The 26,348-nt window shown below is 45.0% G+C and overlaps 1 non-coding gene across 1 annotated transcript; it reads left to right on the top strand.

The window, feature by feature from the left end:
* The first annotated feature begins 15,777 nt into the window (after positions 1–15,777).
* On the top strand, positions 15,778–15,914 carry LOC119945633. The gene has a single exon (XR_005456293.1). It is a non-coding gene; the product is annotated as a small nucleolar RNA SNORA7 (small nucleolar RNA).
* Positions 15,915–26,348: the final 10,434 nt, after the last annotated feature.

Genomic DNA, 26,348 nt, shown 5'->3' with positions numbered 1-26,348 from the left:
TTGGGAAGTACAAGTTGGCAACATACAGAGACGGTCCCTACCCAACAGCGGGCTCACGGTCTAGAAAGCGGGCTCATGCACGTCTGTTCCTCTTCCAAAGACTTAGTACAGTGCTGACCCCTCAACAGTTGCTCAAAAAGTATGGTAGATTGATGGATTGATGATTTACTGTATTCTCCCACCATCTGGGCAGGCGGAGATTCTATTGTCCCACTGGGCACAAGAGAGTCATTTTGTGAAGGGAATAGGAGATGTTGCACTCAATTCCTGAGTCCTCGAGACCCAGGGGCTAAAGAGACCCACAGCTTCAGCTCCAGATGTTTCCTATCCCCCGTTCCTTCCCGATTCCCTGGATCCTGGCCCAGTCTGCCCAGCCAAGGACAGGTGGCAGAGCAGGTTTTTATCTAGAGGCAAAACAGGTCTCGGTACCGATCTGCCTCCTGGGCCGGCGGAGGCCCCTGGCCACCTCTCGAACTCCTAATAACAATCATAATTACGGTACTTCATTCATTCATTCATTCAATCGTATTTATTGAGCGCTTACTGTGTGCGGAGAACCGTACTAAGCGCTTGGGAAGTACAAGTTGGCCACATATAGAGACGGTCCCTACCCAACAGCGGGCTCAGAGTCTAGAAGGGGGAGACAGACAACAAAACATATTAACAAAATAAAATAAATAGAATAAATATGTACAAGTAAAATAGAGTAATAAATATGTACAAACATATATCCATATATACAGGTGCTGTGGGGAGGGGAAGGTGATAAGGCGGGGGGATAGGGAGGGGAAGGGGGGGGGCTCAGTCTGGGTACTTGTTAGGTGTTTATTATGTGCCAGACACTGTTCTAAGTGCTGGGGTGGATACAAGTTAATCCGGTTGGACACAGTCCTGCCCCACAAGGGGTTACCTTCTTATCCCCAATTTACAGATGAGGTAACAGGCCCAGAGTAGTGAAGTGACTTACCCAAGGTCACACAGCAGACTTGTGGCGGAGGCGGGATTAGAACCCAGGTCCTTCTGGCTCCCCAGGCCCGGGCTCTAGTCACTATGCAATGCTGCAGCTCTCTATCTGGACAAATTCTCTGGCACTGCCTCCCTAACACTGAACAAAGGCGACGAAGATGGTAATGGACAGCCCTACGTGAATTTGACGAATTTCTAACCCAGAGGCCGATGGAAAGGATTCTTACAGATGAGGGGGGAAAGAGGGCCAGCACAGGAAGAGGAGTCCTGAGTTCTAATTCAGACACAGTCACCCATCCACAGTAGGTGGGGGGATAGCACGGAATCTGGGCCAGTCAGTTAACCTGACCTTTCTAGTTTCCCCATCTGTGTGAGAATTGGAAACATCCGTTCCAAATTTATCAGGATGTTGTGCTGCTGGGAGAGTACAAATGGGTTTCTGGGAATGAAGTAGGAATTGTTTTTTGGAACTGCATTTGCTGGAAGCTTGCTTTGTGCAAAACCCTAAACTAAGTGCTGGGAAGAGAGGTAAGGGTAGGAGTTCAACCACTGCCTGGCTGACAGTCTAAAAGTGGGGATTTGGGAGGAACTGGTGACACACCTAAGTAATGAAATAATACGGAACATTAGCAAATACAGTAAATGAACCAACAGTGATAACAGTTACAGTAAGAAATTTTACACATTACTATAACGGAAAGCAGTGTGGCTTAGTGGAAAGAGCGTGGGCTTGTGAGTCACAGGACCTGCATTCTAAAGCCGTCATCGCTTGTCTGCCGGGTGACCTGAGGCACTCTGTGCGACAGGTTCTTCATCTGCAAAATGGGGATTCAATTCTGCAAAACGGGGATTCATTACCTGTGCTCCCTCCTACTTAGAATGTGAGCCCCATGTGGGACCTGAGGGTCTTGTATCTTGAAGCAGCATGGCTTAGTGGAAAGAGCATGAGCTTGGGAGTCAGCGGTCATGGGTTCTAATCCCAGCTCTGCTATTTGTCAGCTGTGTGACTTTGGGTAAATCACTTAGCTTCTCTGTGCCTCAGTAACCTCATCTATAAAATGGAGATTAATCAATCAATCAATCAATCGTATTTATTGAGCGCTTACTGTGTGCAGAGCACTGTACTAAGCGCTTGGGAAGTACAAGTTGGCAACATATAGAGACAGTCCCTACCCAACAGTGGGCTCACAGTCTAAAAGGGGGGAAAGGGGGGATTAAGACCGTGAGCCCCATGTTGAACAACCTGATTACCTTGTATTTACCCCAGTGCTTAGGACAGTGCTTGGCACATAGTAAGCGCTTAACAAACACCATTATTATTATTATTACCCCAGTGCTAATACAGTGATTGCCAACTAGTAAGTGCTTAGCACTTAAAAACCCCAATTATTATCAAATACCTCAATTATTATTATTACCTCTTCTTCCTCCCACTTAGACAGTGAGCCCCATGTGGGACAGGGACTGTGTCCATCCTGATTATCTTGTGTCTACCCCAGTGCTTAGTATAGTGCTTGGCACATAGTAAGCACTTAAGAAGTATTATCATTGTTATTATTCATGGAAGCTTCTGGATTCCTCAGTACTCCCTCAGGACTGCTAGATGGCTAGGGTCACCCCTACTACGACAGTCACAATGTTCCTAAGCACCAAAATGCTGCCACTTCAACTTCTGCCTGTCTCATTCTTGTGGGATTTAGGACTTCTCCCCCAGATACAGAAGATGGGGAGGAGGGATCCCCTTAATTAAATATGGCACTTATTAAACCTGCACTAAGTGCCAAGCACTTTGCTGCGCACTGAGGTATATTCAAGGTGATAATTAGGTCGAACACAGGCCCTGACCCACATGAGACTCACAGCTCAGAGGGAAGGAGAGCAGGGATCTTATGCCCGTTTTGCAGATGTGGAAACTGGGGCCTATGTGACTTGCCCAGGGTCACCCAGCAGGTGACCCTGCTTCTAATCCTCTAGTCTGCTGGGTGTCCTTGGACAAACCACTTAACTTTTCTGTGCTTCAGTGACCTCATCTGTAAAATGGGGATTAAGACTGTGAGCCCCGCATGGGACAACCTGATTGCCTTGCATCTGTCCCAGGGCTTAGAACAGTGCGTGGCACATAGTAAGCGCTTAACAAATTCATTCATTTAATCGTATTTATTGAGTGCTTACTGTGTGCAGAGCACTGTACTAAGCGATTGGGAAGTACAAGTTGGCAACATATAGAGACGGTCCCTACCCAACAGTGGGCTCACAGTCTAGAAGATGCCATTATTATTATTATTATTATTATTATTATTATTCAGAAATAAATCTATAAACTGGAACAAGTGTATAGAAGAGCAGAGGGGCTGCTAGAAAAATCTTACCAAACCCAGAAAGGAAAAAGTAAATCCTAAATCCCACTAAAACTCTTTGGGATGAAATGGAGGCACAGTCATGGGAAGCAGGCACCGACTGGGAACAAAGTTAGCGGCTACAAACTTCTTTGACAAAGATGTCACATATTCATAACATACGAGGGCCTGGAAACCATAAACAAAGCAGACTGATCCAAACCCTTATGGGATAGACACTTATCACCTATAAGAACAGGATACAGGGGACGGGCATCTTTGATTTTAAAGGTCAAGCGGATTGGATTCCTAAACATCGAGGTTCTAGCATTTCACTGATTTTTAACCTGTGCAAGCAGACTGATCCTTTAGCTAAACACTTTTTATATTCACTGTCAGGGGTCCGTGAAGTCAGTGCCTGCCCTGATCATTTACCAAAGGGACCTTTCTCTGCAAATTCTTCCCTTACAAGCTGACTTCCCAGGGTAGAAGAGGGCAGGGGGCTTCTGAAAAGGGGTTCAGTTGGCCACGTTCTCCCTCACCCAGAGGATTGGGAACAATTTTTTTTATTTTGGGGGGGTATTTGTTAAGTGCTTACTATGGGCCAGGCACTGTACTAAGTGCTGGGGCAGATACAAGATAATCAGGTTGTACACAGTTCCAGTCCTACATGGGGCTCACAGTCTTCATCTCCATTTTACAGATGAGGTAACTGAGGCCTAGAGAATAATAATACTAATAATAATGGTATTTGTTAAGCACTTACTATGTGCCAAGCACTGTTCTAAGCATTGGGGTAGATACGAGGGAATCAGGTTGATCCACGTGGGACTCACAGTCTTAATCCTCATTTTACAGATGAGGTAATTGAGGCACAGAGAAGTTAAGTGACTTGCCCCAAGTCACACAGCTAAGTGGCGCAGCTGACATTAGAACCCATGGCCTCTGACTCCCAAACCAATGCTCTTTCCACTAAGCCACGCTTCTTCTCTAAGAGAAGTGACTTGCCCAAAGTCACACAGGAGGTAAGTGGTGGAGTCAATAATTATTGACCTAAGTCCATTTACAGCCTCTGAATAACAGGAGTTAGTTCTCACCAGACTGTTGTGTGCAGTGGGAAAGTCGGAAAGAAAAAAAAGAGAAGCAGTTTGGGCTAGTGGATGGAGCAGGGGCCTGGGAGTAAGAGGACCTAGGTTCTAAACCTCGTTCTGCCACCTGTCTGCCTTGTGAGCTTGGGCCAGTCACTTCACTTCTCTGTGCCTCAGTTACCTCATCTGTAAAATGGAGTTCAAGACTATGAGCTCTAAGTGGGACAGGGACTGTGTTCAACCTAATTATGTTGTATCTGTAGTGCTTTGTACAGTGCCTACCACGTAGTAAGCACTTAAATATTATGAAAAAGATGCCTTCCCTGATTAATTTCTAATCAAATGCCTTATATGCCCCAACTGCATTTCAGCACTTCCACATGACCTAGCACGACTGTGAGCCCACTGTTGGGTAGGGACTGTCTCTATATGTTGCCAACATGTACTTCCCAAGCACTTAGTACAGTGCTCTGCACACAGTAGGCTCTCAATAAATATGATTGATTGATTAAGTACTCACGACCCCCAGTTTCACACACGTTCATATCTTTATGCACCACTAATTCCTCCCATTTGTAGTTTATTTCCGTGTCCGGCTCCCAAACAAGGTTGCAAGCTCCTTGAGGGCTGGATATTTTTATTAACTCTATTATGCCTTTCGGAGTGCATAGTACAGTGCCTTGCACCTGGGAGGTGCTCAAAAATATTAGTGATTGATTGATAATGTATATATGTATATATGTTTGTACATATTTATTACTCTATTTATTTATTTATTTTACTTGTACATATCTATTCTATTTATTTTATTTTGTTAGTATGTTTGGTTTTGTCTCCCCCTTTTAGACTGTGAGCTTACTGTTGGGTAAGGACTGTCTCTATATGTTGCCAATTTGTACTTCCCAAGCGCTTAGTACAGTGCTCTGCACACAGTAAGCGCTCAATAAATACGATTGATGATGATGATAGAGGAGAATAAATGAAAGACAAGGGTCACAGGATCTTCTCCTCTTGGAAACTATCCGAATTGGAGAAAATCACCTCAGCACTCAACACAGTCACCCCTGGATTACTGTACCCCTAGTCCTCAGGGGGGCATGGAGAGAGGCATTGAAAAATCAAACAGTTGAGGACCACGGAGATGAGTGAGAGACCAGCTCAGACACCTGCTTCAAATACAAGGGAGGGAAAAAATAAGTTCTAGTCCCAAGCACTGTTCAGGGTCAGCTTCAAATAGGACATGGCAATTGCCAGAGACTAATAAGGAAAAAGTCTAATTCCACATGTTTGACTTTAAGTCTTCATTCTCCTCCATATTTGAACCAGATATGCATCTCGACTTTTACTGAATTTATCTGCCCTGAGCTTTCAGATGGTTGAGAAATCACTCGCCCTGTGACCACAAACTAAATATAAAAAAACAATTTTAATATGTAAGCTGATGGAAGCCTTCCAAGGTAAACCTTGGCCAGTGAACAGTGAAGTGCATTTCATCTGTGTTTACATTTTTGACACTGAAGTACAAAGTTTATATTATTCTCCTCACGGCCATCTGGTAAGGCCGACATTTTCCTTTGGGGATTCCAAACCCAAGAGAAATATTATATTGGGAATTTACGGCCAGAGTTCTCCATTGCTTGACCGAATGATCCCAATGGAGAAAGGCAGTGGTACACCATATGTACCCTATCTGTTTCCTCTTCCCCTCTCAGTACCCACTGCTCTGAATCATCACCTCAAACCCAGGGCTGAGGTGGCTAGAATAAGGGCCACGAGATCGATCTCCTGGAAGAGATGCCTTGGGACTGCACCACTACAGAAATGATAACAATGATGGTAATTTTTAAGTGCTTACTACGTGTCAAGTACTGTTCTAAGCACTACCATAGATAGAAGTTATCCAGGTTGGATACAGTCCCTGTCCCACATTGGGCTCACACTCTTTACCCCCATTTTTATTTATAGATGAGGCATCTGTGGCACATAGAAGTGAAGTGACTTTCCCAAGGCCACGCAGCTGACAAGTGGTGGATTCAGGATTAGAACCCAGGACCTTCTAACTCCCAGGCCTGGGTTCTATTACAACACCTTGCTGCTTGGACTCTGAGTAGGATGTTGCCAGTAGCTTGGAGCAATGACATCAGCACTTAGTACAGTGCCTGGCACACAGTAAGGGCTTAACAAACACCATTATTATTATACCTCAATAGTTCCCATAGTTGGCTGGATTTCTCTATGAAAATGGCATTTTTGCTGGCATTTCTCCAATGCTCCATTTGAGGAAAAGCCCCCCATAGCCCCTGAGCAATCCTCTAGACTGTAAGCTCTTTTGGGGTAGGGAATGTGTCTACAAATTCTGTTGCACTGTATTCTCCCAAGTGCTTAGTACAGTGCTCTGCACACAGGAAGGGTTCAATAAGTACTACTGACTAAGTAGCAAAATCCCTTTTGGGCTAGACCATTTTCTGAAACATCCAAATTCATACTAGCGTCAGAACCCACGTACTGGAAATCACAATCCACCCCAGGCTCCTGGAGAACAAAATACCCACCAGCATCACCGAGATTTATTGCACGCATACTATGTACAGAGCACTGTACTAAGAAAGTTAGCAGACATAATCCCTGCCCACAGCGAACTTCCAGTCTCGATACAAGCTTCAGTTCCTGCCCCACACAGGGCTCACAGTCATAATTCCCATTTTACAGATGAGGTAACTGAGGCATAGAGAAGTGACGTGACTTGCCCAAGGTCACACGGCAGATAAGTGACTGTAAGTCTAGCAGCCCATGAAGAACAAAAAGTCCCGATTCCAAGCACCAGTGAGGACCCACAGGGAATGGGCAAACGGTATTTGTTAAGCACTTACTATGTGCCGGGCACTGTACTAAGTGCTGGGGTGGATACGAGCAAATCGGATTGGACACAGTCCCTGTCCCATGTGGGGCTCATAGTCTCCATCTCCATTTCACAGATGAGGTAACTGAGGCCCAGAGAAGTGAACTGCCTTGTCCAGGGTCAACAGCAGACAAGTGGCAAATCGCCACTTCACGAAAACATTCATTCATTCAGTCATATTTATTAAGCGCTTACTGTGTGCAGTGCCCTGTACTGATCGCTTGGGAAAGTACAATACAACAATAAACGGTGACATTCCCTGCCCACAATGAACTCACAGTCTAGAGGAAGTGGAGACAGACATCAATGCAAATAAATAAAATTATAGATATATACATAGGTGCTGTGGGGATATTTCTAGCTTTACTTGTATTTATTCTGATGACTTGACACCTGTCCACATGTTTTGTTTTGTTGTCTGTCTCCCCCTTCTAGACTGTGAGCCCGTTGTTGAGTAGGGACCGTCTCTATATGTTGCCAACTTGTACTTCCCAAGCTCTTAGTACAGTGTTCTGCACACAGTAAGCGCTCAATAAATACGACTGAATAAATGAATGAATGAATGAAGAGCAAAGGGCAATGCCAGCAAAGTCAGGGCAATGAAAGAAGGGGATGGGGCAAGGGATGGATTTTGTGCGATTCCTCAGCTGAAGAGATCCAGGAATGTCATCTAACCTCTCTCTCACTGCCCTGCTGAAGCGCGCAGGCGGCTTCCCTTCATCCCAGCCAAAAAGGGAATCCTGCTGGGATAATTGTTTGAACACGTGTCCACCGTCAAGAACATGAAGAAGTGGCCCAAGTTGTTCACCCTGCTCCATCTTTTGAGGAGTGACGGACCCAGTTCAAGCTGTGAACAATGGTACCGTCCCCGATTCTGACCCCCTCCAAGCTGGAATCCACACTGTTGCACAGATCACCTCCCTGAAACGTCGCCTGGCTGACAGCTCTCCTCCTCAAAACCGTCCCCTGGCAACCTGTGTCTCTTCGCCTCGGACCAAAACTCGAGGCTTTCCACCAACTCACCCCATCAATGGTAATAATAATAATAATAATGATGGCATTTGTTAAGCGCTTACTCTGTGCAAAGCACTGTTCTAAGTGCTGGGGAGAAACAAGGTGATCAGGTTGTCCCGCATGGGGCTCACAGTCATCATCCCCATTTTACAGATGAGGTAACTGAGGCTCCAAGAAGTTAAGTGACTTGCCCGAGGTCACACAGCAGACATGTGGCGGAGCCGGAATTCGAACCCATGACCTCTGACTCTAAAGCCTGTGCTCTTTCCACTGAGCCATGCTGCTTCTCTATTTACTTACTGAGCGCTTACTGGAGAAATGGTTGTGTGTGGAGCAACATGGCTTAGCGGATAGAGCGTGAGCCTGGAAGTCAGAAGGACCTGGGTTCTAATCCCGGCTCTTCCACTTGTCTGCTGGGTGACCTTGAGCAAGTCACTTTGCTTCTCTGAGACTCAGTTACCTCATCTGTAAAATGGGGATTAAGACTGTAAGCACCATGTAGGACTGAGCCTAAACTGATTAACTTGTATTCATTCATTCAATCATATTTATTGAGCGCTTACTGTGTTCAGAGCACTGTACTAAGCGCTGTTGTATCTATTCCAGTGCTTAGTGCAGTGCCCGGCTTATAGTAGGGACACAACAAATACCATTAACACAACAAATACCATCAGCCCTTAGAACAATGTTTGGCACATAGTAAGTGCTTAACAAATACCATCATCATCATTAACAATAACAACAGTGGGTAGGCGGTCAGAACCACAGGGTGTCTTTTCTTTAATGTGGATTTCTGCAAGAAAGCAACCCCCATGTTCTAGAATAAAATAGTGAAGTATCATTACTGTCATTATTATTATAGTATTTGTTAAGCACTTACTATATGTCAAACGCTGTTCTAAGCCCTGGGATAGATTCGAGTTAATCAGGTGGGACACAGTCCCTTTCCCACCAGGAGCTTAGAGTTTAAGTAGATGAGGTAGAGTATTCCGAGAGCAACGCATACTGTGTCTTTAGTGGAAAAACATTTTCCAGAGAGTGCTGTCAGAAGCAATAGCCCATTCCTCACAACTCCAGCAAAATACCAGTCAAAAGTACTTCCCGAAGTACTCTCTCTGGGCAGGCCACTTAAATATATAACACTCTAAGAAGATACAATGCCTACCCTCAAGGCTCTTACAATCTGGAGGGGCATACAGACACTAAGATACATTGCAGGTAGGAGAAGCAACTGAATATAAATATATGAACATCTAAGTTGTAGCGGCTGCTTGTTGAGGAGAAGAGAGATTAATTAGGGGAGGCTTCTTATAGGAGGAGGGGTTATTTTCAGTAGAGCTTCGAAGATTGGTAGAGTGGTAATAATAATAATGATAGTATTTGTTAAGCGCTTACTATGTGCAAAGCACTGTTCTAAGAGCTGGGGGATACAAGGCGATCAGGTTGTCCCACATGCGGCTCACAGTCTTAATCCCCATTTTACAGATGAGGGGACTGAGGCACAGAGAAGTTAAGTGACTTGCCCAAAGTTACCCAGCTGACAATTGGCGGAGCCGGCATTTGAACCCATGACCTCTGACTCCAAAGCCCGTGCTCTTTCCACTGAGCCACGCTGCTTCTCAAATTGGCAGTCTGTCAGATGTGATTGGGGACGGGCTTCCAGGTAGGAGGGAGGGTGAGAGCAAGGTGTCGGCGGCGAGAGACACTAGAGTGAGGCACAGTGAGTAGGATGGCATTAGGGGCATCAGAGAAGCAGTGTGGCCTAATGGATAGAGCCCTGCTCACCATTTGTCTGTTGTGTGATCTTGGGTGAGTCCCTTCACTTCTCTGTGCCTCAGTTACCTCATCTGTGAAATGGGGATGAAGACTGTGAGCCCCCACGTGGGACAGGGACTGTGTCCACCCCAGTGCTTAGTACAATGCCTGGCACCACACAGTAAGCACTTGAATACCACAATCAGAGAAGCAAATTGGGCAGCCTGGGTTGTAACGGGAGAGGACTGAGGCTACTTAGATGGTGAAGAGTTTCTGCTTGATGTACAGATGGTCGGGAGCCAGATTTATGCACAGATTTGGCAAAACTGTAGCGCCTAAACTTCCACCAGGTAGCCATAATTCCTGAACACCGTACCTGGTGGCAAAATCAAGTAGAAAACTAACCAAGAGGCCAATTCCTAATAACCTTTCCCATCTGCAAACAAATTACTCATTTCCCTCCGAATGAAAGCGCCACAGTTTAATTGTCAAAGCAGCGTGCCAAAATCCCCGCAGCTCCCCCGGCCCTTCGTGTCAATTTACAGACAGTAATAAAGTGTTGCAGTAACTGGTTGTTTTCTTACACGCAGCTACTGTCTGCTCTATGGGGTGTTTCCCTCTCGGAAAAGCTTGTGCCAAATACAAAGTCACAGAGAGACAGAAAGTCTGTAAGGAATCACATTACCGTTTCTGTTCCCCAGCACCTTCCCAATGCCCTGGAATGAAATTAAGCTGAAAAGTTGACTAATCTCTCAGGTGGCTCTTTCCAGGGAAGAGAGTTTGCGGTTTGTGGGCCAGCCTTACAAATGCGATTAATTCTAGTTTGGAAAATATGGCTCGATCCTAATTATGCCACCGCCACAGAATAAGTCACGGGACTCACTCTGGTGGGGAGAAGAGTGGATTTTCCACCCCCCGCCCGAAGTAGAAGAGCAGGTAATTTTTGACCCCACGGAGAATCACTTGGGGATACATTTAGTCCTGGAGTACGTCTCCTACGCCTCCCGTCTTGCCCAGGGTGCCCTGGCCACGGACCGATCCGGCTCGGAGGCCAGAGCGCCTGGTTTCAATCCCCCCTGCCCAGACGAGGAGAGGAAAATGTGATCAGCCTTTCAACTGCTGTTCAACAGAGCCCCGCACAGCACGAATGAGACTGACTGTTGTTTTCGGTTCAAAGTGTGAATTCCCGGTCTGAAAGGGATATTTGATCTTCCTGCAGACCGGTCAAAATGGAATAATTGCTCAATGAGGAACCCAATGGAAAACCGTTTCTAAGGGTTTTTGGCTCATCTGGAGTGTGAGTTCGCTCTGGAATAATGCCTACGGGGGTTCCTGCCATGGAGGTCAGGCCTTAATCCATGCAGATTAGCTTGCTGAAAGTTGCCCAGAAGCAGGAAAGTGCAGGAAGCAGAGTTTGGACACTGTCCCAATCACTTAGTACAATACTCTCCAAACAGTAAGCGCTTAATAAATGCCATTGATTGGAACGAAGCAGGCACCTGAAAGTCTGGAAGCCCCCTCCCACCCCCCCAAAAAAATAATGTAGCTGATAGTGTTTGACCTTTTCATTGCTTCTGGAAGGTGAAAATTGAGTTTTTGAAATTGACACCAGTCCTGTGTGGGTTCCTCTGCTCCCCAAGGACCCTTCTGCAATATTTGGGGCAGGACCGTGGCAATATTTTTGAGACTTGGTCTCCTAAAAGCAGACTGTCCAGAGCTCACTCCACTCTTCCAGAGATCAGCTGAACCAACTGGCCTTCAGAAAAGAGCCATGTCCATGCGCTCAGTACTGGGCTTTGTGCTCTGGAGGCATTCACTAAACACCATCGATCGATTGGCTGATGGATCAGATTGCTCCGCTCTGTGCCACAAGCATTGCCTGGTAGCAACTGGATGTTCGTGAGCACTCCTCACACAGCACCTGAGGCACCTGTTTCGCTTTGTTCTGGGAAGAGTCCAATTCCTCTTACAATAGTAATTGTTGAGTGCTTACTATGTGCCAGGCACTGTAATAAGAGATGGAGTAGATAAAAGAAAATCAGGTTGGACACAGGCCCTGTCCCATGTGGGGTCCACAGCCTTACTCCCCCTTTCACTTTTTAATTTCCCCTTTTGGGGAAGCAGCGTGGCTCAGTGGAAAGAGCCCTGGCTTGGAAGTCAGAGGTCGTGGGTTCTAATCCTGGCTCTGCCACTTCTCAGCTGTGTGACTTTGGGCAAGTCACTTAACTGCTCTGTGCCTCAGTTCCCTCATCTTAATGGGGATTAAGATTGTGAACCCCACGTGGGACAACCGTGATTACCTTGTATCCCCCCAGCACTTAGAACAGTGCTTGGCACATAGTAAGCGCTTAACAAATACCAACATTATTATTTTACAGAGGAGGTAACTGGGGCCCAGAGAAGTGAAGTGACTTGCTCAAGGTCACACAGAAGACAAGCGGCAGAGTCAGGATTATAACCCACGTCCTTCTGCCTTCAGGTCCATGCTCTATCCACTAGGATATGCTGCTTGCCCTTTTGGAAATTGTTTTTAATTGCTAAATCTGTGAGTGTCGGGGGGGATGAGCACTTATATATGAGCGCTTGTACATATCTATTCTATTTTATTTTGTTAGTATGTTTGGTTTTGTTCTCTGTCTCCCCCTTTTAGACTGTGAGCCCACTGTTGGGTAGGGACTGTCCCTATATGTTGCCAATTAGTACTTCCCAAGCGCTTAGTACAGTGCTCTGCACATAATAAGCACTCAATAAATACGATTGATGATGATGATGATGACTATAAGTCTTCCAGGCAGGGCTGGCTACAGATCTTATGTGGGTGAAGTAATGTCAAAGAGGACAACGATGGGGTCACAGAGTCAGGGGGCCAGCAAGCTGGCCCAGGCAGAGGCAGTATTAAGGGGTGGACGGGGTGGGGGTGGGGGACAAAGATAAGTAGCTGCTGGGGAGCCCACAAAGTAAAACAGAGAAGCAGCATGGCCTAGTGGATTCAGCGTGGGCCTGGGTTCTAATTCCAGCTCTGCCACTCGCCTTCTAAGTGACCTTGGGCAAGTCGCTTCACTTCAGCGTGGCTCAGTGGAAAGAGCCCGGGTTTGGGAGTCAGAGGTCGTGGATTCTAATCCTGCCACCACCGCTTGTCAGCTGTGTGACTTTGGGTAAGTCACTTATCTCCTCACCGTACCTCGTTCTCGCCTGTCCTGCCATCGATCCCCGGCCCATGTCACCCCCCGGGCCTGGAATGCCCTCCCTCTGCCCATCCGCCAAGCTGGCTCTCTTCCTCCCTTCAAGGCCCTACTGAGAGCTCACCTCCTCCAGGAGGCCTTCCCACACTCAGCCCCTTCCTTCCTCTCCCCCTCGTTCCCCTCTCCATCCCCCCCATCTTACCTCCTTCCCTTCCCACAGCACCTGTATATATGTTTGTACATATTTATTACTCTACTTATTTATTTATTTTACTTGTACATATCTATTCTATTTATTTTATTTTGTTAGTATGTTTGGTTTTGTTCTCTGTCTCCCCCTTTTTAGACTGTGAACCCACTGTTGGGTAGGGACTGTCTCTATATGTTGCCAACTTGTACTTCCCAAGCGCTTAGTACAGTGCTCTGTACACAGTAAGCGCTCAATAAATACGATTGATTGATTGATTAACTTCTCTGTGCCCCAATTACCTCATCTGTAAAATGGGGATTAAGACTGGGAGGGACAACCTGAAAACCTTGTATTTACCCCAGTGCTTAGAACAGTGCTTGGCACATAGGAAGCTCTTATCAAGTACCATTATTTTATTATTATTATTATTACTATTCTCTGGGCCTCAGTTACCTCCTCTGTAAAATTGGGATAGAGACTGTGAGCCCCACGTGGGACAGGGACTTTGTCCAACCCATTGATTTGTATCCACCCCATCACTTAATACAGTGGTTGGCATGTAGTTAGCGATCAAATGCCGTAATTATGACTATTATCATTATCATCATTATTATTAATAAAATAGATAATGGATTTATCCCTGCCAGCCACGGTGTGGAGAACATTCCCCATCAAGTCTACAGCGCTCAGTTCCCAGAGGATTCGCTACCTTCCCGGCTCCTCCGTCAACACCGTAACTTCTGGCACGTCTCTCGGCCCCGAGTTCCTATTTTAATCCATTTTATGCTCACTTGTGTGTTCGCATTCTAATAAACTTCATCGGGATGAGTTTAAGAGACACATAAAGGATAGCATTAGGGCCTTAAGCACAGTCTCCCCTAACTCCAGTCTACAATTAGACAATAAATCTTTTTCAGACAGCCCAATCTGATAAACTCAGCCAGAAAGCCATCTTCAGTAAATGAGGGGAACAGGCGACAGGGAGCTGGTAAAAACAATCAGGCCAAGCTGACATCAGTGAGTCCATGGTGTGCAGGTAGGGAGGATGGAAAAGGAGGGGATTTTTTGTTTACCCTCTGTGACTAAGAGAATGAGTTCTCAGGTCCTGACACCAGCTGAAGTAGTGACATAATAATAATAATGATGGTACTTTTTAATCATTTACTACTTGCCGAGCACTGTTCGAAGCGCTGGGATAGATACAAGGTTATCAGGTTGGACCTAGCCCTGTCCCACGAAGAAGCAGTGTGGCCTAATGGAAAGAGCACGGGCCTGAAAGCCAGAGGACATGTTTTTTAATCCCAGCTCTTTCACACCTCTGCTGTGTCGTCACTTCACTTCTCTGGGCCTCAGTTACCTCATCTGTAAAATGGGGATTAAGACTGTGAGCCCCACGTGGGACAACCTGATTACCTTGTATCTAACTAAGCACTTAGAACAGTGCTTGGCACATAGTAAGCACTTAAATGCCATCATCATCATCATCTTAATCCTCATTAAGTGACTGAGCCTCTTCCTTCCTCTCCTCCCAACCCCCTCTCCATCCCCCACGTCTTACCTCCTTCCCTTACCCACAGCACCTGTATATATGTATATATGTTTGTACATATTTATTACTCTATTTATTTATTTATTTTACTTGTACCTATCTATTCTATTTATTTTATTTTGTTAGTATGTTTGGTTTTGTTCTCTGTCTCCCCCTTCTAGACTGTAAGCCCACTGCTGGGTAGGGACTGTCTCTATATGTTGCCAGCTTGTACGTCCCAAGCGCTTAGTACAGTGCTCTGCACACAGTAAGCGCTCAATAAATACGACTGATTGATTGACTTGCCCCAGGTCACACAGCAGACAAGTGACATGGGTTGGGAAGGATAATAACTAGCCTACAAACACTCTGACTTCATCAATGAACTGACAGAAGATATGAGAGCTTTGTAAAGTGACCAAATTCTTGGGATTTAGATTGGGGTTTAGATCAGGCCTTAATTCATGCAGGTTAGCATGCTGAAAGTTGTCCAGAAGCAGAAAAGCGAAGGAGGCAGAGTTTGGACACTGTCCCAAGCGCTTAGTACAATGCTTCTCCTGCACCACCCTAAATCTCACTCCCATAATTACCTGTCTGTTGGGACCAGGATGGGGTGCCCTGCAGGAATTAAAACATGACAGGACTTTGTCCAATTGCAGCAAACATCTGTGCCCCGTGGATTTCCCAGCAGGCTGCAGAACCCAAGGGATTTAGGCATCCAAGTTCTTCTCCAGGGGACGATGCTCCACTTGTCTGCTAATTCTGTTGTATTATACTCCTCCAAGTGATTAGTGATTAGTACAGTGCTATACTCATAGTTCCCTCTCAGGGTCTCACCTGGAGAGTTCCAGTACTCTACCAGTCTCGACTATGGGAGGGAGAGTCAAGCAGAGGCATGGCCATTCCATTCCTAGCTTGGGCAGTGGCTAGTGAGTGGAAGGCAGTCTGCTACAAGTCAAAACCCACCTTTGCTGGGCAGCAGCGCCATGGGAGAGAGTCGAGGGTGGATACTCAAGTTTACCGCATGGAAGGAGGCAATGGTAAACCACTTTCATAGTTTTACCAAGAAAACTCTATGGATACACTACCAGAACGACTGCAGATGGAGTTGGGGCATTCTGGGAGAGATGCGTCCATGGCGTCGCTAAGGGTCGGACGACTTGACAGCAAAAGACAAGATGCACATAGTAAGTACTCAATAAATACCACTAATTCATTTGACATTAGCATGTCTTTGTGCTCCATTGACCAGGGCTAGTCTAAAGAGGGCACCAAGAACCTAGCCCAGTTGAGTTTCACTTGGGGGCAAATTAGCTGTGATTAAAGTCAAGAGTTGCCACAGGAGTCATATATAAAAATGTTTCCATCTGGAGATTCAGCTCTGGTTCAGACATTCTGGGTGAGGACACTGGTTTCTGTTTTTCTTGCCTCAGTTCTGGATCTTTCTAACACCAAAGTCTCCATCCCGCACAGGAAGAGGGACTCAACTATTAGCTTCATGGTTTCATCATACCGTCTCAACCCAAGCCGATTGGTTTTAAGAGATTTTGTAACCCAAATCCACACGGACTGTAGATAACCCTTTTCAAGTCAGTTGTCAAATTGAGAGACCTATTTAGGCTGCTTTTTATAGAAATGGGTCATTGAAGGTCAGCCGTGATCTTCCCTGGATTCCACAAAATGCTAGAACTGGGCTTAAGGGCTGCTTTGTTTCCTGTCAGGTTGCTTCACCAACAGCCCTATTTTTAACAGGGAAAGTTCATTTGAGAGTTGGCCTGTAGCAAATTTGCGCTTTAAATATTACCTCCAGTTAAAAAGTTTAAATCACGACTTTAAAATTAAAGTCCCAGTCCAACATTTCCTGTTCTACAATTACCCGGCCCTTTCCCATAATCAGAAGTAAAACACAGGATGGGCATTTTCAAATTTCATTAGCTCTTCAAATATATTTGCACATTAAATCAAAGCAGAGGATTACTGGCAGAGTAGCCGTCTGTCCAACTTTCTACTAGAAAGTCTAGTTTTCAGCTGGTCCTTCCCCGGTCTGGTATTGATATGAAACCAGGGGCCATTGAGTCACCCCAGCATCCTCCGGCCTTGGTTTCTGCCGCCGAGTCCCATGGCTAGGGAACTGCCAGTCTGGATCAAAGGGGTACATGGTGGCTTTGAAGCAAAGAGAACTGGGGGTGGAGTCAGGGGTCTTGCCAGAGAAACTCTTCAGGTTCAAGTGGGCTGCCCCCCAAACTCCATGTGACATTAAGTTCTGCTGGACAATGCTCATAGCATGCATCTGTTACTTCCAGGTCAGCAGAGGGAAGCCTGGGAGCCACGAGTGAGACCACTGGCCACTTGAATAATAATGTTATCCTCTCCCAAGCATTTTGTACAGAGCTCTGCACACAGTAAACATTCAATAAATATGATTGATTGATTGATTGAATTGCTGGACACATTTATCCTTTTGCTACATGACCCTGGGTAGAGGAAATGATCTGTATTTTTCTGTGAAACAATCTAAAAGCTACATGAGGCTCTGCTATTTACTCTGACTAGGGAAAAATGACTTGTGAAAAGTAACTAAATAGGGTGCCATTTTGGAGAGAAACCTGACCAGCAGTGGCTCTCGTAATCACTATCACTGTTATTATCATTATTATTATTGATAATTCTAATAATGGTGACATTTGTTAAGCAATTACTCTGTGCCAAGTACTGTACTAAGTGCTGGTAGTTAAAAGATAATCAGGTCAGATAGGTCCTTGTCCCACATTGGGGAGGGAGAATAAATATGATTGAATGAACAAGTATTGAATCCCCATTTTACAGATGAGAAACCAAAGCACTGAAGAAGTTAAGTAGCTTGAGCAAGGTCACAGAGCTGGCAGGTGAGAAGCAGCATGGCCTACTGGATAGAGCACTGGCCTGAGAGTCAGAAGGACCTGGGTTCTAATCCCAGCTCTGCTACCTGTCTGCTGAGTGACCTTGGGTAAGTCACTTAATTTCTCTGGGCCTCAATTACCTCATCTATAAAATCGGGATTAAGACTGTGAGTCCCATGTGGGACAGGAACTGTGTTCAACCTGATTACGTGGTATGTACTTCAGCACTTAAAACAGTGCCTGGCACATAGTAAGTGCTTAACAAATACCTTCCCCTCTCCCTGCCCCGCCACTCCCCTTAAAAAAGTGTCAGAACTGGGAATAAGGCATCAAAGAGCATTATCCAGTGCTAGACTTTCACAATAGGAGACAAACCAGCGGTATACATCCAGTCAGAGATAGAAGGCATCAGAAAATGAATAAACTGTCAAACGCTCCAGGTTTCCATGGGAACAAACTATCCATTCACTCTTATTTGTTGAAAATAGGGAAAATCACCAAAACATGTTGTTAGCAATCTAATAGAAACATGGCAACATCCAACACCACAAGGTACCCTTCCTTTGATTCACTGGTGTTTTTTTCCATTTCACAAACATGGTGCAGATAATTTTCCATATACTACATTGTCAAGAAAAAAACATGTAATTTGGAAAATAGCAGGGAAAAAGCAGATCCTACCATGATCATAGAAGGTAAAAATATGCAGCATTTTCAGGTAGCAATATTATATAAAAATTCCTGTTGGGCTTTTCCCCCTAATGCAGAACGCAAGAACATCTTACAACAACCTCTGCAATAATTAAAATCACATGCTCCCCAGGTTTTTGTACATACCCAGGAGCTGTACTTATATTTCTTTGAATTGCTCAGCAACATTTAAATTTTCACAAGACTCAAATGGGGGAAAAGCATAGTGTAAAACTAGCTTTCACTATAATTATTTATACTTTGTGGTGCATTTTCTTATGTACCATCTCAAAATCTAGAACCTTGAAGGTAGGAGCTGAGAAGTCTGCGGGTCTACACAATTTTCCTCAGCATCCAAAAGCTTCCACTAGGCCCTTTCCAAATTGCTAATGCAACTCTAGACTTGGCTGTTTCCCATCACTTACTTTACTTACTCGTTGTGGGCAGGAAATGTGTCTTCTGACTCCATTGTTTTCTCCCAAGTGCTTAGTACAGTGTTCTGCACACAGTTAGTGCTCAAATACCATTGATGATGATGTCTTACCCCCTTCTCAGGAAGCAGCTGGCCCAAGCCAAAAATCTCAGATTCCCCAAGTGATCTATAGCCCCCAGAGGCTCCCCAGGTCCACTTTCCCATGGAAGAAAATCCCAGGCGCCAACATAAACAATCACACTTGGGAAACTGTACCATGCTTGCAGGGAGCCACTGCTCCCTTGAGTCAGCCCTGGAAATTCTTTGTAAGACCCTCCCTATCACTAAGTGAAGACAATTACAAAACGACACTCTTTACTAAACCACTCAAGAACTCTCCCCTCAACAGAAAAAGGCCAGAGGGGAAAGAAAGAGTTCACTACATTTTTTAGGGTCCCCAACTTTATTTTTAAGGTTGAGTCTCACTCAGTTCTAAGCTGTACAATCAACTCTCGGCTTTCCACTCCAGAAACGGGATTGACGCTGATGATAAATCCTTGACAGATTCCAGAATTAGTTGAACTGATAATGGTCCAATCTCCTCCCCCTAAAGCCATTTGCTGGAGCTTGCTAATCAGAAGAAAAACTGATACTTTTCTTCCAAAATATCATCGAGGAAGTAACAGGCAACTGAGGGTCAGATAGAATTTCAACAGAAACGAGCAGGGACTGGTATACGTTTTGAAGAAGCCAAGACTCAATATTAGAAAGATTTAGAAAATCTGTTCCATTTATCTAGAAAAGACAGTCCATTTATCAACCAAATTGCCATCCCCATGAGTTGAACTTCAAACACATTAGATGAGGCTTAAGGAAAGTTGGAAAGAAAAATAAATGGTAAACAAAATAGTTTTTTGACAAATAATGCTGGTAATACAAAACAGCTTACTTTTATTAAACTCAGTCATCACATTTGATGGGATTCTGAAAATAATGTAAGTAGAGAGGAGAGTAACGCAGATGACCAGAAGTTTGCCAGGAAGAGAAGAGTCCTGCCATACGGATTACAGGGATTTTAATACAATTATATGATGACAGTTACACTCTCAAGACTCGGGAGTGGAGGTAAAAAAAAAAAGAGGGGGGTGTTTCAATGAAAGCCCTCTGGAAGGGAGCTATTGCAGATTTTTATTAAAAACTGGTTGCGATCATTCAAGTAACTGGAGACTATCCAGAGACCCTTTTAGCTAATCTCTCAGCCTGGCGGAAGGACTTTAAACCTACCACATGTTAAGAAATTATTCGGCTAATTGGCAAACAGGTAAGGTAACTTCTGTCCCGAGACCCAAAGAATATTCGAAAGCCTGGCTATTTTCACTGAAATGCTTAGATTTCAAAACACTGCCAGCCTCTAAACAGCCAGTTACATAAAATGAACCTGGCACTTCATCTTTTGAAAGGGGAGGCCAGTGTGCTATTGAAAAAGAGAGCATAAACACATTTGATTTCTACATTATGGATCATTCTTTAACAGATATCCAAGAGCTTACAGCCCTCTAGTCGGTAAGCTTGTTGTGGGCAAGGAATCTGTCCCTTCTATTGTTCTACTGTACTCTCTAAGCACTTAGTACAGTGCTCTACACACAATATACCCTCAATAAATAATAATAACAATAATAATGGCATTTATTAAGTGCTTACTATGTGCAAAGCACTTTTCTAAGCGCTGGGGAGGTTACAAGGTGATCAGGTTGTCCCACGGGGGGCTCACAGTCTTAATCCCCATTTTACAGATGAGGTAACTAAGGCCCAGAGAAGTGAAGCGACTTGCCCAAAGTCACACAGCTGACAATTGGCGGAGCCGGGATTTGAACCCGTGACCTCTGACTCCAAAGCCCGTGCTCTTTTCACTGAGCCATGCTGCTTCTCTATAAATACGATTGACTGACTGACTGATGACCGTATCACCAGTCATTTGCCTTCCTGGATGGGGGAAATGCTATTCCTAAGCACCTGAACATGGTTCCTTTCCAGGAGTAAAATTTCTCCTAGCCACCCATCAGGTCTTCTGACGCTACACCAAATGAGAAACTGAGGCAACTGTCGTCCCTGAAGCCTTCACGATTCAAACACTCGGTAGAGAAAGAATCATTCGTTTCATCTTGGCTGTTCAATCAATCAATCGTATTTAGTGAGTGCTTATGTATACAGAGCACTGTATTAAGTGCTTGGGAGAGAACAATATCATAGTGTTGATAGACATGCTCCTTTCCCACAAGGAGCTTACAGGATAGTGGGGTGGGGTTTAGAGTTCCTTAGTCAAATCCTAGTTTTTCCTTATAGGATAACTGCTCTAGGTGTTTCACCTAAAACATTCAGGCTCCTTGTTTTAATGCAAAGTTATAACAAGGTGAGAAAGTGATGCTAGTTGATCTGAGCTGTTTATCAAACCATGCATTGATAGTAAGCCCCACTGGGGCCTCCTCTTCCCAACCATAAAGCCATAGGGTTCTTCTAAAATGCAGCAATTGTGTTCTCATTAAAACCCTTATTAAGGAGAATTCACATAATGTGAGCTACTGAGTGAATAGGCATAGGTTGTTTCTTTGGACACCATAGACCATTGTAACCACAAGGGCTAGTGTTGCTGGACAAATGTAATTGTAATAATAATGAGAAGCAGCATAGCCTAGTGGAAAGACCACGGGACTGGGAGTCAGACGGACCTGTGTTCTAATCCCCCGGCTCCGCCACTTTTCTGCTTCTTTGTGCCTCAGTGACCTCATCTGTAAAATGGGGAATAGCAATAATGATAATAATCATAACGATAATGGTATTAAGTGCTTACTCTGTGCCAAGCACTGTAGAGAAGCAGCGTGGCTCAGGTGGAAAGAGTCCGGGCTTTGGAGTCAGAGGCCACGGGTTCAAATCCCAGCTCCGCCAATTGTCAGCTGTGTGACTTTGGGCAAGTCACTTAACTTCTCTGGGCCTCAGTTACCTCATCTCTAAAACGGGGATTAAGACTGTGAACCCCACATGGGACAACCTGATCACCTTGTATCCCCCCAGTGCTTAGAACAGTGCTTTGCACATAGTAAGCGCTTAACAAATACCATCATTATTATTATTATTATTATTACTGTGTTGGGAGAGATACAAGGTAATTGAGTCCAACACAATCCCTGTCCCAGGTGGGGATTAAGGCTCATGGTCTTAATCCCCATTTCACAGATGAGGTGACTGAGACCCAGAGAAGTAACTGGCTTGCCCAAGTTCACACAGCAGATAACTGCACTCAGGGCTGGGGTAGATAATAAGGTCAGCACACCCCTTGTCCCGCTTGGGACTCAGAGCCTAAGTAGGTGGGAGTAAAACTGAATCTCCAGTTTACTCAAGAGGTACCTGGGCCCAGAGAAGTGATGTGACTTGCCCAAGGTCACACAGCAGACAAGTGGTAGAGTTGGGATTAGAATGCAGGTCCTCTGATTTCCCCCCGTGGGACAACCTGATCACCTTGTAACCTCCCCAGTGCTTAGAACAGTGCTTTCCACATAGTAAGCACTTAACAAATACCATCATCATTATTATTATTATTATTTCCAGGCCCACTCTCTTTCCATTAGGCCATTCTGCTTCCCTAAACATACCCCAAGAGTCTCATAGCATTCTCATTAAAAATCTCATTCTGGCAGAAATGGGCATATACAGACACATATGTGACATGAGGTTGTGCAGTGAGTTTGCTGCTATGGAACAACAGTGGAAATAAGGTATCGGATCACAAACTACAATGACACAAAAAGCTCTAGTTAAGGGATCACCGATTAGCCTGAAAGTCAATGGACCTCTCACATACAATGAGGAGCAGGTAGAGTCTTACCTTTAAAATACACTCAGTTCTGCCACTAGGAATTTTGGCTAGAATGTTGTTTAGGAATTAGAGAACATTCGTCCGAAGATGAGAGCCAGTTTGGACACATCACTCCTGAGAGGCAGAAGAAATGGTCTGTGCACATGTACCCTGTGTCAGGCCCAGGTTTGAGAAGCAGCATGGCCTAGTGGAAAGAGTCTGGGGCTAGGAGTCAGAGGACCTGGGTTCGAATACCGCCTCCGCCACTTGATTATGTGACCTTTGACAAGCCACTTAATTTTTCTATGCCTCAGTTCCCTAATCTGGAAATTGGAGATTCAACACCCATTCTCCCTTCTATTTAAACTGTGAGCCCCAAATGGGAACTGATTATCTTGTATCCACCCCAGCATTTAGTGCACTGCTTAGCACGTAGTAAGGATTTAAGAAATACCACAATTATCATTATTATTCAGTATGGATTCTCCTTTGTGTGGGATTTTGCAAAACTGCACCCCATGAGTTGGAGTACCAAATGTAAATAATGAATTTCTCACCCTTTTCCTCCACAACAATAACAATTATAATTGTGGTATTTCTTAAGTGCGTATTATGTGCCAGGCACCGTACTAAGCGCTGGGGTGGATACATGCAAATCGGGTTGGGCACAGTCCCTGTCCCATGTGGGGTTCACAGTCTCAACCCCCATTTCACAGATGAGGTAACTGAGGCCCAGAGATATGAAGTGACTTGCCCAAGGTTCATTCGATCTTATTTCAAGGTCGCAACAGAAGTAAAGTTTGCGGGCAGAGAGGGCCGGCAGAATCACAGAACTGATATACACTAAGAGGTTATCATGAAACAGCACGGTTTAGTGGAAAGAGCATGGGCTTAGCAGTCAGAGGACGTGGGTTCTAATCCCAGCTCCGCCACTTGTCTGCTGTGTGACCTTGGGCAAGCCACTTAACTTCTCTGGGCCTCAGTTACCTCATCTGTAAAATGGGGATTCAGACTGTGAGCCTCACGTGGGACAACTTGATTACCTTGAATCTACCCCAGTATTTAGAACAGTTCTTCGCACATCATAAGCACTTAACAAATACCATTATTTCCAGGGCTTAGTACAGTGCTTGGCACGTAGTAAGCACTTAATACCATAAAAAAGTCAATCAATTCATCAATCGTTAGTATTTACTGTGCTCTTATTGTGCCCTGAACACTATACTAAGCGCTGAGAAGGGCACAATAGACTCACCTGAGAGACTACCACATGATTACCTGTTTCTGGAGCGAAATTTCAACCCTCCTAGACCAGGAACAAATCGTCCATTCCCAACAGCTGGGTATTTTGATAACTATTTTCACAAGCCCCTGCAAAGCCTTTTGGACAACGAAGGTCCGACAGCCTTTAAAACCTACTTTCATGTTCGCTTAGATAGGATGACCCCAGGCTCCCTGGCTTCAACTTGATCTCCCAGTCACTTGTAAATGTCACTAGCTAAAAATACCCAACTAGTCCCCGGGGTCAAAAGGTTATCCTCCGTCTAATTAACTCAGCCCAGCGATTTTTAAAACTCACTCCGGGAGTGGCACCATTTAATAAAGATGACACAGGAGGCTGGCTTACACAGAAAATAGATCATAAAACCACCAGCTATAGCATGAAACCCCATTGCATTTTCTGTCTGTACTCATTTAAAAAGTTCCATCGACTCTTTGAATTTGAATACTCTAAAGCCAATGTCTGAATACGGTTGGAATCCGAGGGAATTGGAAGCATTTCAGATCTGGCCCTTTTCCCATAGAGTCATAATCATTAGGTCCATTTGGAGATAAGAGGATAAAGCCATAATTGGTGAATGAGTTAAAAGAGAATGATTGTGTCCACCTCAGTCACCACCTCAGCTATCTGCTATCTGAGAGGTTCAAGAGCTTAAAAAGGACCTTGAATCGAGTTAACAGTTTTAATGCCATTTTTCTCCCCAGGTAAAAGGGGTTTTTGAGGACACCTTCCTCCTCTTCGCCCACCGGAGAGGTTTTTCAGGTCTGCTTGGAATGGAGCAGCTCTCTTAATTCTGAATAATTCAAAAAGCAGTCAATCAATCCATGGTGTTTATCGAGTGTCCACAGTGGGCAAAGCACTGGACTTAGCATTTGGGAGAGTAAAACAGAAGCAAAGCCTGTTTTCCCGGTCCTCAGAAGTTTATGATCTAATGAGGGTGTCACGTTCTTCCCTTCTGCGCCTATTCTTCCCTGTCCTTCCCCAGATAAAACCTGATCAGGCAATGTCGAGCCAAAGCATTTGGGTTTCATGACAACGTTACCGGCTCTTGCCTATAAAGTCTTAGGCAGTAGAAACCCTCAAGGACAAAATTTGCTCTTTCCAATCCAGTTTCACCATGAAGAAGGCTTTCCTGCAGTGGCAGAATCCCCATTACATGACACACTTTCCTGCCGGGCAAAAACCAAGAGAGGGAGATATTTGACCAGGATTTTCGGCCGGTGGGAAATGATCGGTACAAGGATTCTCCAAGAGGTCTTTCCTGACTAAGCTCGCCTTTCCTCTTCTCCCCCTCCATACTGCATCACCCTGATTTTCTCCCTTCATTCATCCCCGCTCTACCCAGCCCCATGGCACTTAAGTACATATCTGTAACATTTATTTATATTAATGTCTGTCTCCCATTCTAGACTGTAAACTCACTTTGGGCAGGGAATGTGTCTGTTATATTGTTGTAACATACTCTCCCAAGTGCTTAGTACAGTACTCTGTACAAGATAAGTGTTCCAATAAATATGATTGAATGAATGAATGAATGAAAGGTGGGATATAAAAGTTGGCATACACCCAATGAGAATGGCTATTTGGGTCATCTTCCCTGATTTTAATCACTCAGGTCAATTTCCCTCTGAAGCCAGGTAGACTCTGGCTAGGATGTACCCGAATTATCTGGTGGGCTGAGGCTGCTGGGATTCTTCTGAAGGGGAAACCCAAACCAAGATTTATTTAGTTTGCTTTCCAGTATCACTGGAGTAAGTTGTCTCTCACCCTCACTTATTATGTTTAAATGTCATTTAGAGAAGGGTCAGGGGCTAACATGTCACACCTTTTACTAATCTGGGCCTGGAATTACTCTCCTCTGCTGGACTTCGACTCCAAAAGCCAGAAACTCCATCCCATTACAGCCAGCGAGCAGCTGGAGGAGGTGCTTGAGTGGCAGGGAAGAGTCAGTGGACAGAAACAGGGTGAATAAATAAGCCCGTTGTATGCAGCTTAGAATTCAAAACGAGCCCAGTAGAATGGGCCTTTGGAGGGAGTTATTTGGGAGCAGAAGAAAGAACTCCATCTGAAACCCTGAGCAATGAGTGGGATTTTCCAGGCGGAGTTTAAAACGACCTCACTCGTCCGGGAAGGGCATTCTGTTCCATGACAACTTCCACCTGAAAGAGTTCTCCTCGCTCCCTCCCCGCTTCTAAAGCTTCCTTTCCCTGCTCTGGAGCTGAGGGGTCACAGTTTCCACTCTGCTTATTCCTACTGCGTCCTCACATGCTGGCCTGT

This window comes from Tachyglossus aculeatus, chromosome 25 (assembly GCF_015852505.1).
Source record: "Tachyglossus aculeatus isolate mTacAcu1 chromosome 25, mTacAcu1.pri, whole genome shotgun sequence".
Lineage (NCBI taxonomy): Eukaryota > Metazoa > Chordata > Mammalia > Monotremata > Tachyglossidae > Tachyglossus > Tachyglossus aculeatus.
This window is presented reverse-complemented; position numbering and strand designations above follow the sequence as displayed.